Source organism: Nilaparvata lugens, chromosome 2, assembly GCF_014356525.2.
Source record: "Nilaparvata lugens isolate BPH chromosome 2, ASM1435652v1, whole genome shotgun sequence".
Lineage (NCBI taxonomy): Eukaryota > Metazoa > Arthropoda > Insecta > Hemiptera > Delphacidae > Nilaparvata > Nilaparvata lugens.
In genome coordinates this window covers 41,047,213-41,059,048 of record NC_052505.1, presented here as the reverse complement: position 1 = coordinate 41,059,048, position 11,836 = coordinate 41,047,213, and the positions used below count along the sequence as shown (strand labels likewise).

General features: G+C 35.2%; 1 protein-coding gene across 1 annotated transcript in view; it reads right to left on the bottom strand.

The window, feature by feature from the left end:
• LOC111050323 (hillarin) overlaps nt 1-11,836 on the bottom strand; it is a 132,964-nt gene that overhangs the window by 116,230 nt on the left and 4,898 nt on the right. The window lies entirely within an intron of this gene.

The following is an 11,836-nucleotide window of genomic DNA, read 5'->3' as shown; positions in this document are numbered from 1 at the left end:
GCCCAACATGAGGAAAACGGAGGTTTGCTGCTTTCATCTGAATAATAAGGAGGCAAGTGTGAAGTTGAAGGTAAAATTTGATGGTGCTCACGTGCAACATAATTTTTTGCTCAAGTACCTGGGAGTTACGCTTGACCGCACTCTATCCTATAAACACCATATCCAAAATGTTGCTGAGAAACTGAAAACAAGAAATAACATAATTCAAAAACTTTGTGGCACTACTTGGGGTGCTTCGGCCACAACTTTGCGCTGTTCTGCTCTGGGTTTGGTGTATCCAACCGCTGAATATTGTGCTGCTGTGTGGTTAAATAGTGCCCATGTGAATAGAGTAAATGCGCAACTGAACCACACTATGCGTTTAATCACTGGGACAATTAGAAGCACCCCCATATACTGGCTTCCAGTTCTCAGCAATATTGCTCCACCGGGGCTACGTAGATCTTCTGCTCTTGTACATGAATACAAAAAGATAAAGAGTAACAGGGCACTTCCAATCCATGGAGATCTTCTGGATTTGGGTGATCGGTTGAAGTCAAGGCATCCTCCCATGCGCATGGCAGAGCAACTGAGCGATGACAATTTTTCCATGAGAGCAAGCTGGGAGGAAGAGTGGATGGAAAAAACCCCCTCAGCATCTGCTTTAGGTACTCAGTTGGTGTAAATGTGGCTGGATTTGAACTGCCAAGACGGACGTGGGCGGCCCTCAACAGGGTTAGGACTGGCCACGGGAGATGCGGGGCCTCTCTTAATGACTGGGGAAGTTTACCTTCCCCTGCTTGTGATTGTGGAGAGGCTAGACAGACGCTGAAGCACATCATCGGAAATTGTAATATACGTGCCTACCAAGGCGATTTAAATGATTTTATTTCGGCTTCTCCACAATCACTACACCACCTTGACAACCTCGACATAAAAATTTAATATATTTACAATATCTTATTAACCTGACAACGGTCTCATGACCAGATTTTTTCTTTGACTACCTACCTATATGTTTGTGTGTGTCTATATATATGTGCCATACGCTAATAATAATAACAACAAAAGCAAACTCAAGTGCCGAAGAAGAATAAATTCCATTTATTTATTCAATTTATTCTCACCGGGAAGTCTACCAATATCTTTTTAGAATCCTCCAAGACACATCATCATCTTACAGGTGATGTCGAAAGAGAAAGCAGTATTGACCAACGCAGAGTATTGTTTTCAGTTAGCCTCGAGATGGCAGGTCGCAGCGCAGGCTCAACAGCAGAGTAGTGACGCAACGCAACATGACAAAAGCCAGTCATTTCTGTCATGATGATAATGACGGTCGATGACTTCCATCACATCGCATCTCAGCTCGAGTCTGCGGCTGTCGGCTGTTCGCAACAACCAAAGCTCCGTGACACAAAAATCATTCTACAAGAATGTCAGGTTGTATTTGTGGTTCAATTTCATTGGGCTATTGCTCTATTCGGTAAGTTGCTACGCTTGCTAAATTTTGAACAGTTCAAGGTTAAAATTATAGCGTCTTCTTGCTTCTATGAAGAACTACAGTATTATCAATTGATTTTATTGTTTTGATACAGATATCAGTCACGGAAAATTCAATTGAAATCAAACTTATTTATTGCCTTGGAGAATTTAAAAAATTGAAACATTTTCAAGACAGTGGAATGCAATATCAAAGTTGGACATAAAATTGCTGACTCCCCAACGGATTTATCTAATACTCACAAATCTAATGTACGGTATTGCATATTGTTTCCATTATTGTGTATCCCGACCATTAAAATTAATTATATCGTTTTTTGATAGAAATGAGAACTATTTATTTATTATAATTGGTGAGAATTTAGCTGTCATTACACTACTTGTTCTATGAATCTATTTTCATGTCGAAAGAAGAAAGAGGGTGCTATCATATCAAACAACAGTTTTTACGTTACAATTCCTTCTATGTGTATCCTGTTCTATATAATATTGAGAAATTCTCTGATATTTGGTAATTCGCTTCAATATCTTTTCTATTAAAATAATGAATGTAGTGTACTTGAACCTCTAGTTGTACTGTACTCATTATGAGCTTCCACTTCACTACTAGAATGGATTTTTAAATGTGTAGTGGATTCGCTACTCGAGGTCGAAGTTTTCACGTAAGTAGGAGCCAGCAAACACGAAATAACAAGGTTCTTATGAATTACCACTTTGTTTAAATGTCTATTCCAAAATAAATCTCACAATTTGGACTCTAGATCGATATTGATGTCGATTTCGAAAAAGTACGATTTCAAAAGATGACAAGACTTTTTCTTCTCAAAGAAGCACTGCGCTCAATTCAATAACAGCATACATACGATAAAGCTCTGGTAACGTTCAGAGTTCAGACATCCACAATGGAACGTCTGTTTAGCATCAATTGAGCTTCTCATTTCAGAACTGTTTGCACTCCAATCAGAGTCAGAAGTCCTTGAGTGATTATGCAATATTATGGAGGTCGATCATTGACATAAGTGGAGTAATTGCTCATAAAGCGCAACTGTGCACCTGAGTCCTTGATGGAATGAATGGGAGAGTGTGGCTAGAGTGGAGGAGGTGCAAGTTCCACCATCTGATATCAACAGCGTAATGCAATCAAACCGCAACAGCAGTGAGCAGTGAGTAGTTAGCGGCTGATTTCTGTGTAATAGGAGGGACTCATATCGGACATTAGTTGCTTATATTAGCAGAGCCGTTCATGATAAGATTGCTGTTATGAAATGGCTATCAAAAGACCAACAAATTGTAGGTCAGAACAGGTTGAGTTTGTATATCTTTGCTATCAAGTTTATTCAACTCTGAATATTGAGAATGATTGTGAGAGAGAGAGGCTGGAGAGAGAAAGAGGAAGACAGATTGAGTAATTAAAACACAGGTATGAGAGGCATTCATTTATGCATGAATAACCGAATACAAAGACCTCAGGCAACGTACTCCATGAATCTTATTACCCTTCACCCAGCTGTTCAATTCCGAGGATGAATTGAAAGGTAAAATCCAAATTACTTTTCTAGACTTCTAGAGAAAGGTAGTAAGCGCAGGGCAGTTCACATTATGATATGAATGTTAAAAGTATCATCATAATTTTAATCTTATTATTTCATTTTGCCATTAGGTTTTGGTGTCAGCATGGTTCACAGTAGACTGTTCTAATGTATTTCTCCAAATTTATATTTTTAAATGATTTAGTATCATCAATTCGTAATTGGATATCATTTGCTAGTTGTTCTATAACTTCTTCTCCTAAAACAGCTCCTGCCATTGTTGGTTATAGTTTGCGCATTCAAGTATAGAGCAATTCATAGTACAGTACCAAATTACTTTTAAAAATTTTAGTTTCAGTTCCAGATTGATGATTGAAATTACAGTTTCTATTCATTTTATCATAGTACTAATATATTTTGCAAAGTGAATCTTTGTTCTTTCATAATTAGGAAATCATTCCATCATTTTCCATCAATGACAGAATAATAGGATTAGGATTTATACTACTACAATATTAACTATATGTATTTTCACTTGTTAGCTTCTTGTTAGTATGGTGTTCCTGTCTATAATTCCAGAAGCTTTTACTGACAGAATTACGAAAAACTAAAATGATTTCTATCTGTGGCTGGTTATGACAATTTCTTCCTCGTAATTCTTTTTCATTTTCCACTAACGAGCTTCAAGTTCAGATAGGATTCAACCGCAAATTAAAATTGAAAAAAACGAGTCACAAGTGATGAGCAGAAATAAATTTGTATTCAATCTCAAGTTCATCAGGAAAATATTGAGAGCTATCGAGCCATGATAGAAATTCTCTTCATGGAATGAGGAAATTCCAATAGTGACAGGAGAAAGGAATATTCAAGAGGAAATCTTGCCAGAATCTCACTTGTAGGAGGAAATTTGGTTCTTGTGGACATGCACAGATGTACAAACTGGTAGCATTCACTTTTCTCAATCAGCAATGAATAATTCTCCAGGAAAAATTAGTTAATAATTATAAACACAATGTGTATTAAAAGCAAGAAAGGAACATGACTAATATGAATTAGAAAGTGAAAATCTTTTTTCAAGGAATACGGAATAATCTGAAAGGCATTTTCAAGTCTCAAGACTAATCACGAATTGCGATTGAGAATCAGTTGACAACAGGAAAAGCTTGCTTAAAGTTTGCTTACTTGAAATTACCTGATAAACCACTTTAATGGTCAAGTAATTTTAATTATTCAGTAATATTGGTGGAATAAAAAGTAACATTAATCTTTCAAACAATGGCAATTATTCGAGACTAGTGTATATTCATACACTATTTATTTAACATATTATTTATGATAATATTAGACATTCTCACCTACACTTTCTCCTATTTGAAGTAGAAACTCGACTCACCTATAAAAAAAAGAAAATATATTAGTACTGGCGGCTTCAACAAATATAATATATACATATTTAATTTTCCAAGATAATAGCATGTTGAATCTTCACTGATTCCTTACCTTTTTACAAAATCAACAAGTTAGATTAAGTTGGATAAAAACTAGGCTTCAAGCTGCCAATAGTTTTTAATATTCAAACGTTTGCTACCACGAGCTCTGAACCTCTACATTTTTGGTGTAGGCTTTAATATTTCTTTCATTGAATAGGATAACACTTTTTTACTGTATAAATTTCGGATGTCGACCCACGCGAATTGTTGATTCGTTTGGAATACTGAGTAGGCCCGCAGCCCCGCACAGGTACACAGTTGGAGAGTATCTACAATTCGGCCCCTTGCTTGCGACTGCGACCCGCCTTTCATTTTCCGTAGGAGGGTGACGTAGACGTAGGCCTACACCACCTGTGGGCGAACAGCAAATTTCCATTCATTCTTACATGCTGCGGTTCCATTCAATAATCTGACGTCATTTTACGTGGGAATGTTTACTGTGCTGAGACCTAGTAGGCTGTACAGACAGTTGAGGTAGAGTGGATACTTGTTATGTTCGAAAATTTAATATCCAAGTGTTCATCATCATTAGTTTTCATTGACCTTTATCATTGGAGGTGTTTGCCGAGCAGAAACTTTCAGTTGCTCAGAGATAAGACATTCTCGTGTTATTCTAAACAAAAAGCAATTGAAGTGTTGTACGGTCGATTTATATATAGAGATACGATACGAGGATAAGCAAGCTAAAATACTTCGATGCCTGAAGATTTTTACAGCATTTGAGAGCATTCTTGTGCGTTTCATTTGTTCAATTTGAAAACTCTGAAATCAGTTATATCCAAAGATAACAATCAACGTGTTTTGGATTGAATCAATAAATTACTGTAGGCTATGCTGAACAAATTTACTTCATTATGCAAATAATAGGAAGTTATTGAATCAAAGCTTGTTTATATTCTAATAATGGTAATGATTGATATGCCTAAACTAGTTTCGCTTGATTAGATTTTATTACAGTCGAAAAACAAGTCATGAAATTGAGTATTTGGGAACCTTATCCAAACTTATAGAAGATACTTCATTTTGAAACAGCACATTAAGATGTGGTTTATTTCTCTCAAGACTCATTCATCTTAGGTAAGTTCATATGATTCTTAGGTAGTTCTTAAAAACGTTCATTGATAAGTTTACAAACTGCCTACTACTGTAACATATCCAACAATTATTCTTCTTTGTCCAACAACTGATGAGAAAATAGGATGTTTTAAGCATATTTTTCTCAGGTTCTGGAACCACTTTCCCTCTGATCTCGCAAACATTATCTCCAATTTCACACCGTTTGAATGATGCTCTTCAGTCTTCCCTCAAGTCCCTCTGATCCACCACTAAATTATTATGAATAAGTCGTGATGCACGGTGCCCAGATAAACTGCAAACTGCAGCCAACATTGCGATGCTATTTTCGTGGCTCACTTCAGCTCTGCAAGTAACAAGCTGGTGAATGGACAGAGAGAGAAGCTGGTGAATGGACAGAGAGAGCATCGTGTGAATTCTGTACTTACAATCGATTCTACAAGTTGAGTTGATACCTGGGGAAAGAAACTAAGTAGGTCATCACTTTTCGCCACCTCCACTATTCACTATTTTTTTCATAATATCACATTTCTCCTGAATCATCACTTCTTCTTTTACTATGAACCATATTTTCATATTTTATAGGACCATGAAATATAAGGACCTGAGTCCATATTATATTATACTTTTCATATTATACATAATGGAGATTTTTTGTCCTATTACCCAAATTTTAATGTAATTTATGAAACGGAAAATCAGTTGTAATAAAAATGTATAATTTTAATATACAAAATAAATACACATTTTATAAGCCTACTCATTTCTTAGTTACTGAAGATTACTAAATAATATGATCGAAATGTCCACCCATTGAGGTTATATACTCTTTGATTTTCTCACTAAAATATTCATGTTCTATGGTAAAAGACATTATGCTCATAAGATGACCGGAATCCACACAGAATGTTACTAAGCTCAAGGAAAATCAACGCGCACTGCCGTGTGTATACTAACTGAGTAGGGCTGCCAACTTCGTGCGACAAAACAAAATTCTTTTTTTTTAAATCAAATTACCAAACACAATAAGGTGACAGGACTAAAACAATCACTCTGTGATTTATAGGACCGTGTACCTACACCTCATGGTTTTTCTCATTATTTCTAATCAAGTTGAATAGGGTTTGTTATTATTATTTAATTAATTTATTAATAAACTGTTGAATAAATTAATTTATGTTTCATCAATGATTTTTTTGAATAATTTTAATAAATAATTCAATTTAAATAGTTATTGATTAATTTTTATTTTTTTTAAGATTCTCTTCCTCTTCGTATTCAGTTGTCTGATCTTTAACCATCAATTTTCTCATTTCAATGTAACTTCATTTCCATTTCTTTCTCTTCTATTTTTAATTTATCTCTCTTACTCTCTCACTCTCTATCTCACTCTTTCACTCTACTTTTTAATATTTTTCATCACAAATATTTTTCATTTTTACTTTCCTTTTTCTTCTGCAGTTTTTCTTCCTTCTTCTTTCTCATTTACATATTCAACTTCCTCCCTTCCTCCTCTTCCACATCTCCTCCTCCTATCCATCCACCTTCCATCCTTCATCATCTTAGTTATCTTCCTTTCCTCCTCTTCCCTTCATCGCCTTCAGCAAAGCAACTTTAACATTTTCCTTTTCTCCAGTTTTTTTTCTCTTGTTGTTAGTTATTCTCATCCATACTTTTTCCCCACATCTTCTTTTTCTTCTACCCCTCCACTTCTTCTCTCGATCATCTTCTTATTTCTGTTTCTTCTTCTCCCTTCCCAACATCTACCTCCGATAGCAGTGATAGATACTACTATAGTATTATCTGGTATTATTATATGTGAGGGGCACGTCGCACACTAAAGGTGGTTGACCCGATCGCCGCAAGGCTGCAGCATCACAGCTCCTCAGCCTCATCATCCTACTCCTCCTCTTCCACATCCTTCTCCTTCACGTCATCCAAGTCGGCTGCTTGCTGTCTGCTGGAGTTGAAGCTGGCTGACAGACGTATTTCCAGCGAGGAGTGTGCTGAGGAGGCCGTTGCAGGTTGAATTCTCCAGCTCCAGTATTAATAGAAAGTGTGTCACTTTTACGGCCTGAAAAGTCTTTCATCGCCTGCCTGCTTCCTCTGTCCTCTCGTTGATACGCTGCTTCCATTAATCGCCGGCACTGCACTCTGCTCTACTCCTGTAATGCAGCTGAAACGTTCAAAACTCATGTTACTACACTCACAATCACGAGTCCGCTTAGCTGCTCTTGTCAACTCACGACTCTGCTTATAATTGTCTGCTCAAGGATTAAAATGGAGCTCAACACAACATCGTGTTGACTTTTAGTTCTATTTAGTTCTAGTGATATCTAGAGCACTTCTTATAATTTCGTTAGAGTTTGAATAAGTTCACTCTCACTTCTTACAAGGACTACTCTCAGTTCTCTTAGTTATCTTAACACTTAGTTCTCTCTACTCTTGGCTCTATAATAGCTCTCTCTACACTTGGTTCAATAAATGGAATATCTTTCTTTCCATAACTTATTTTCTGTGTTGAATTTATAATAGTTTTAAACCCATTTCTATTCTAATTTGGTCCGCTTCGACCACAAATTGAATGAACTTGAACTCTTTCCTCATGATCCAGTAGTGATCAAAATGGGGAGCAAATGTCTATAATAAATAATATGATTCATTGATAATGTAAAATGATATGGTGTGATAAAAACTATACAGATGATTTTATAATGTACTAGTTCTGAGAACAGTAGACCTCACGCAGTATTCTCATCCACAAGTACCTGATTGAAACTATAGACCTTATGGAAATACAGCAAGACTGGCTTCTCCAGACATCTGTGTAATCACTTGTCAGCTGATTTATGATGAATAATTCTATAGTCTGATTTTTACTCTAATATTGGCGTATGAAGGAGGCTCTTTTTCCTTTTATACTAGTAGTTCTGTGAACATTAGACCTCACGCAGTGTTCTCATCCACAAGTACCTGATTGAAACTATAGATTGAAACTATACTTTTCCTTATGGAAATACAGCAATAAACTGGCTTCTCCACACATCTGTGTAATCACTTGTCAGCTGATTTATGATGAACAATTTTATAGTCTGTTTTTTACGGTAATATTGGCGTATGAAGGAGGCTCCTTTTTCCTTTTAGATTATCCTTGAAGTGCAAAATTTCCAAAAACCTTGTATATACGTCGACGAGCAATTAAAAAAAGAATATACCTGTCAAATTTCATGAAAATCTATTACCGCGTTTCGCCGTAAATGCGCAACATATCAACATTTAAACATTTAAACATTAAGAGAAATGCCAAACCGTCGACTTGAATCTTAGACCTCACTTCGCTCGGTCAACTATCCGAGATGAGAATAAAAAAATTGTTTAAATCATTAAGTACGACACGTTCTTAGATTTTCTTGGATGACCACTGTTCAGACCTTAAAATATAGCTAGACTCAACAAAAGAATTAAGGCTCTGTAATATTGAGGCCTCATGAGTTATGAATTCTGTGTCTCTGTTTTGGACTACTCATCAAATTTTATATTTTTACAAAAAAGAGTACAGTATATAGCTTTCAGTATGTATCCACTTTTTTCAAATAATTAAGTTAATGATAATTTTTGATAATTCAATTCAGTATGAACACTTTTTGAGTTCTCATCTGTTTTTTAGTAAAGTAATCCAATAAACAGATGAGCAAAGATGAGTGATAGAATAATATTATCAAATATCCTTAGTTTCAACAGTTCAAATTACTTTGAAAAACTCAAATTACTTTGAGAGCGAAATTGTTTCGGATTACTTTCAAAGCAGAATCCATGTTTACACCATTAGTGGATATTGAACTTTTTTTGCTTATCTAATATATCTACAATGTTCTATTCATAAACAATGCGTATTGATCAGGAAAATACACAGCGGAGTTTCTGGCACAAAATGTGTCATTGAAATTGTTGAGGAGGAAATTGTCTTTTATTGCAGGGAGTAACTAATTATCAAGTGGTTGCTTGGGGGCGGATGCGTCATTGAACTCCGATTCAGTAATTAGGCCTATAAATTGTATCATTAACATGATATTAAACTTTAATAAGAAGATAAGACGTGAGCTAGCCAACTTTCTAGGTAATAGAAAACATTAGTTACTTTAGAAAGTGATTGCAATCGTTTACGCTACTGTTCTTGCGTAAAGTACAGCCTACGAGTTTTATAGTCTGTTTGTTTCAAAAGTAAAAAAGAAACCGAATTCTGCTATTCTAATAGAACTAATTAGTGCTGTATATAGATACTGTTCAAGGTTGACGTTCGATGTGTAATTTGTTCATTACGGCTAGTGGTGGAATTGCAGTTCAACTTATTATTTTTACCTTCACTCTAGCGAGTAACGGTATGGGTGCTACGGTTTAACTGCAAACTGCGAAATAAAGATCGATATCATCCGCCAACGGACAACTATCGTTCTAAAGTCAGCCCGATTCACAGCGCGCACCTGGGAATTATGCCAGCTTTCACCTGTTACTAATGTAGCTGTTGTTACCTGCGAATATAAGGTGATTGTTAATGAATCCAAGTTACCGTGAAGCTTGCATTAATCCATTTTTTCTTCGATGCGGTAAACGAACATCCATATTCAGTGCAGTTGGATAGTGGGTTGTAATCAGAAACATCTTGATTACTTGCTGGACTCTTATCTTGATTGCTTATTGGCTTATTGAGTGGTTCTGTATATACTTGATACTTGGTTGTGAGTTGTAAGATGGATGGATACTCGTTGATACGATTGAAGAAGAAAGTAATCTGAGCCAAGCTTCAAAAGAATCCAATTTAGTCTAGAGACTATTGGATACGTATTTAGATTCCAAATTCAACATGAATTTTAGGAAAATCAATAACAGAATAATTAAGTTACTGGATTTGGTTGTGAGACTGACTTGTTCGAGTAATTTTCAAGACCCACTTACCCAATATGATCTAATGTTCCATTTGGTTCAATTCAATAAAGTTTTGATTGTGGTTGGGAATAGCACGTATTTATGGACAGTAGTGGTGGATTTGATACAGACCGATGTAGGGACCAGATACAGACCAAAGCTACCCTACTATCCAGCTGTTAATACACTTTTTCTCTAGAGTTAATCGTAATATTCAATACATTATTGGACGGTAATTTTCAGATTGAGTGGATCTTGATTTGAGTGTCACTAACAGGAACAGCTAACAGTCTTCCTTGGATGATTTAATGAAGAAAGTGGGAATCGAGTGGTGATAAATGATGATACTAGTATCGGCTTTGTCTGATATTATCAGCTTAGTCTCCCAGAACAACGTTAAATATTTTAAGATAATGGTTTCTTGAACTGCAATGTATCAATCTATTCTGTTCTTATCAGGATGAGGACTGGTACCTAAATCTAAAGTATATAAGTTCTGAAAGAACTGAAATATATCATTCTATATATTATTAAGGAGGTACAATAAATAAATAAGGTATAATACAGTACCAGAGAAAACTTATACTTATAAACTTATAGATTATAGAACCTAAACTTATAGATTGTTTTATTCTATGATACGTAAGGTAAGGTACGATTTTAAATAATTAACTATTTAGAGGAAACCCAACTGTTGTGTTATTCTTTGACAGTGATGAAAAGTACGTGTATTAACAGAAGAGTATGTGAATGTGTAAATAAATTCTTGTACTATTTTGACACTTGATCTATTTATTTATTTATTAACAATGCAAATGACACTAATGTAATAACATTGGTAGATAAAATTATATGGAGTCAAACTCAAAATGGGATTTTCGTTTCATTTCCAAACAAATGTTTTGTTTCCAGCATATTTACAATTTTAATTTTTGAGACTACGAAGACATTATTCGAAAGAGAAGCAAATGATAGTTTAGGAGAAATACCTTGGATTTAGTAAAGGGTAGGCTAATTGAGCAACTCAAGTGAAGCAGTCATGGACAATTGAAATTTATTTGACCATCAATAAACAAGTTTTATTGATAAGACTAAGGAATTGTATGGTTTGTAAAGCTCTTGAAGTCTAACAATCTCTATTTAAAAGAACCCTTATGTTCTGTAGAACAACAAAGATGTCGAATTAAACAAATGGAACCTCCGATCAACAGTTTGTTTATTTAAAATGAGGTTGAATCTTATTCAGTTATTATAAAGGATTTTTTCTTTTATTTAATCACTCTTTTCATCAAACTTTCAAAATTTTCATCTGGATGAATCCTTTTGTTTTACTAGCAACAA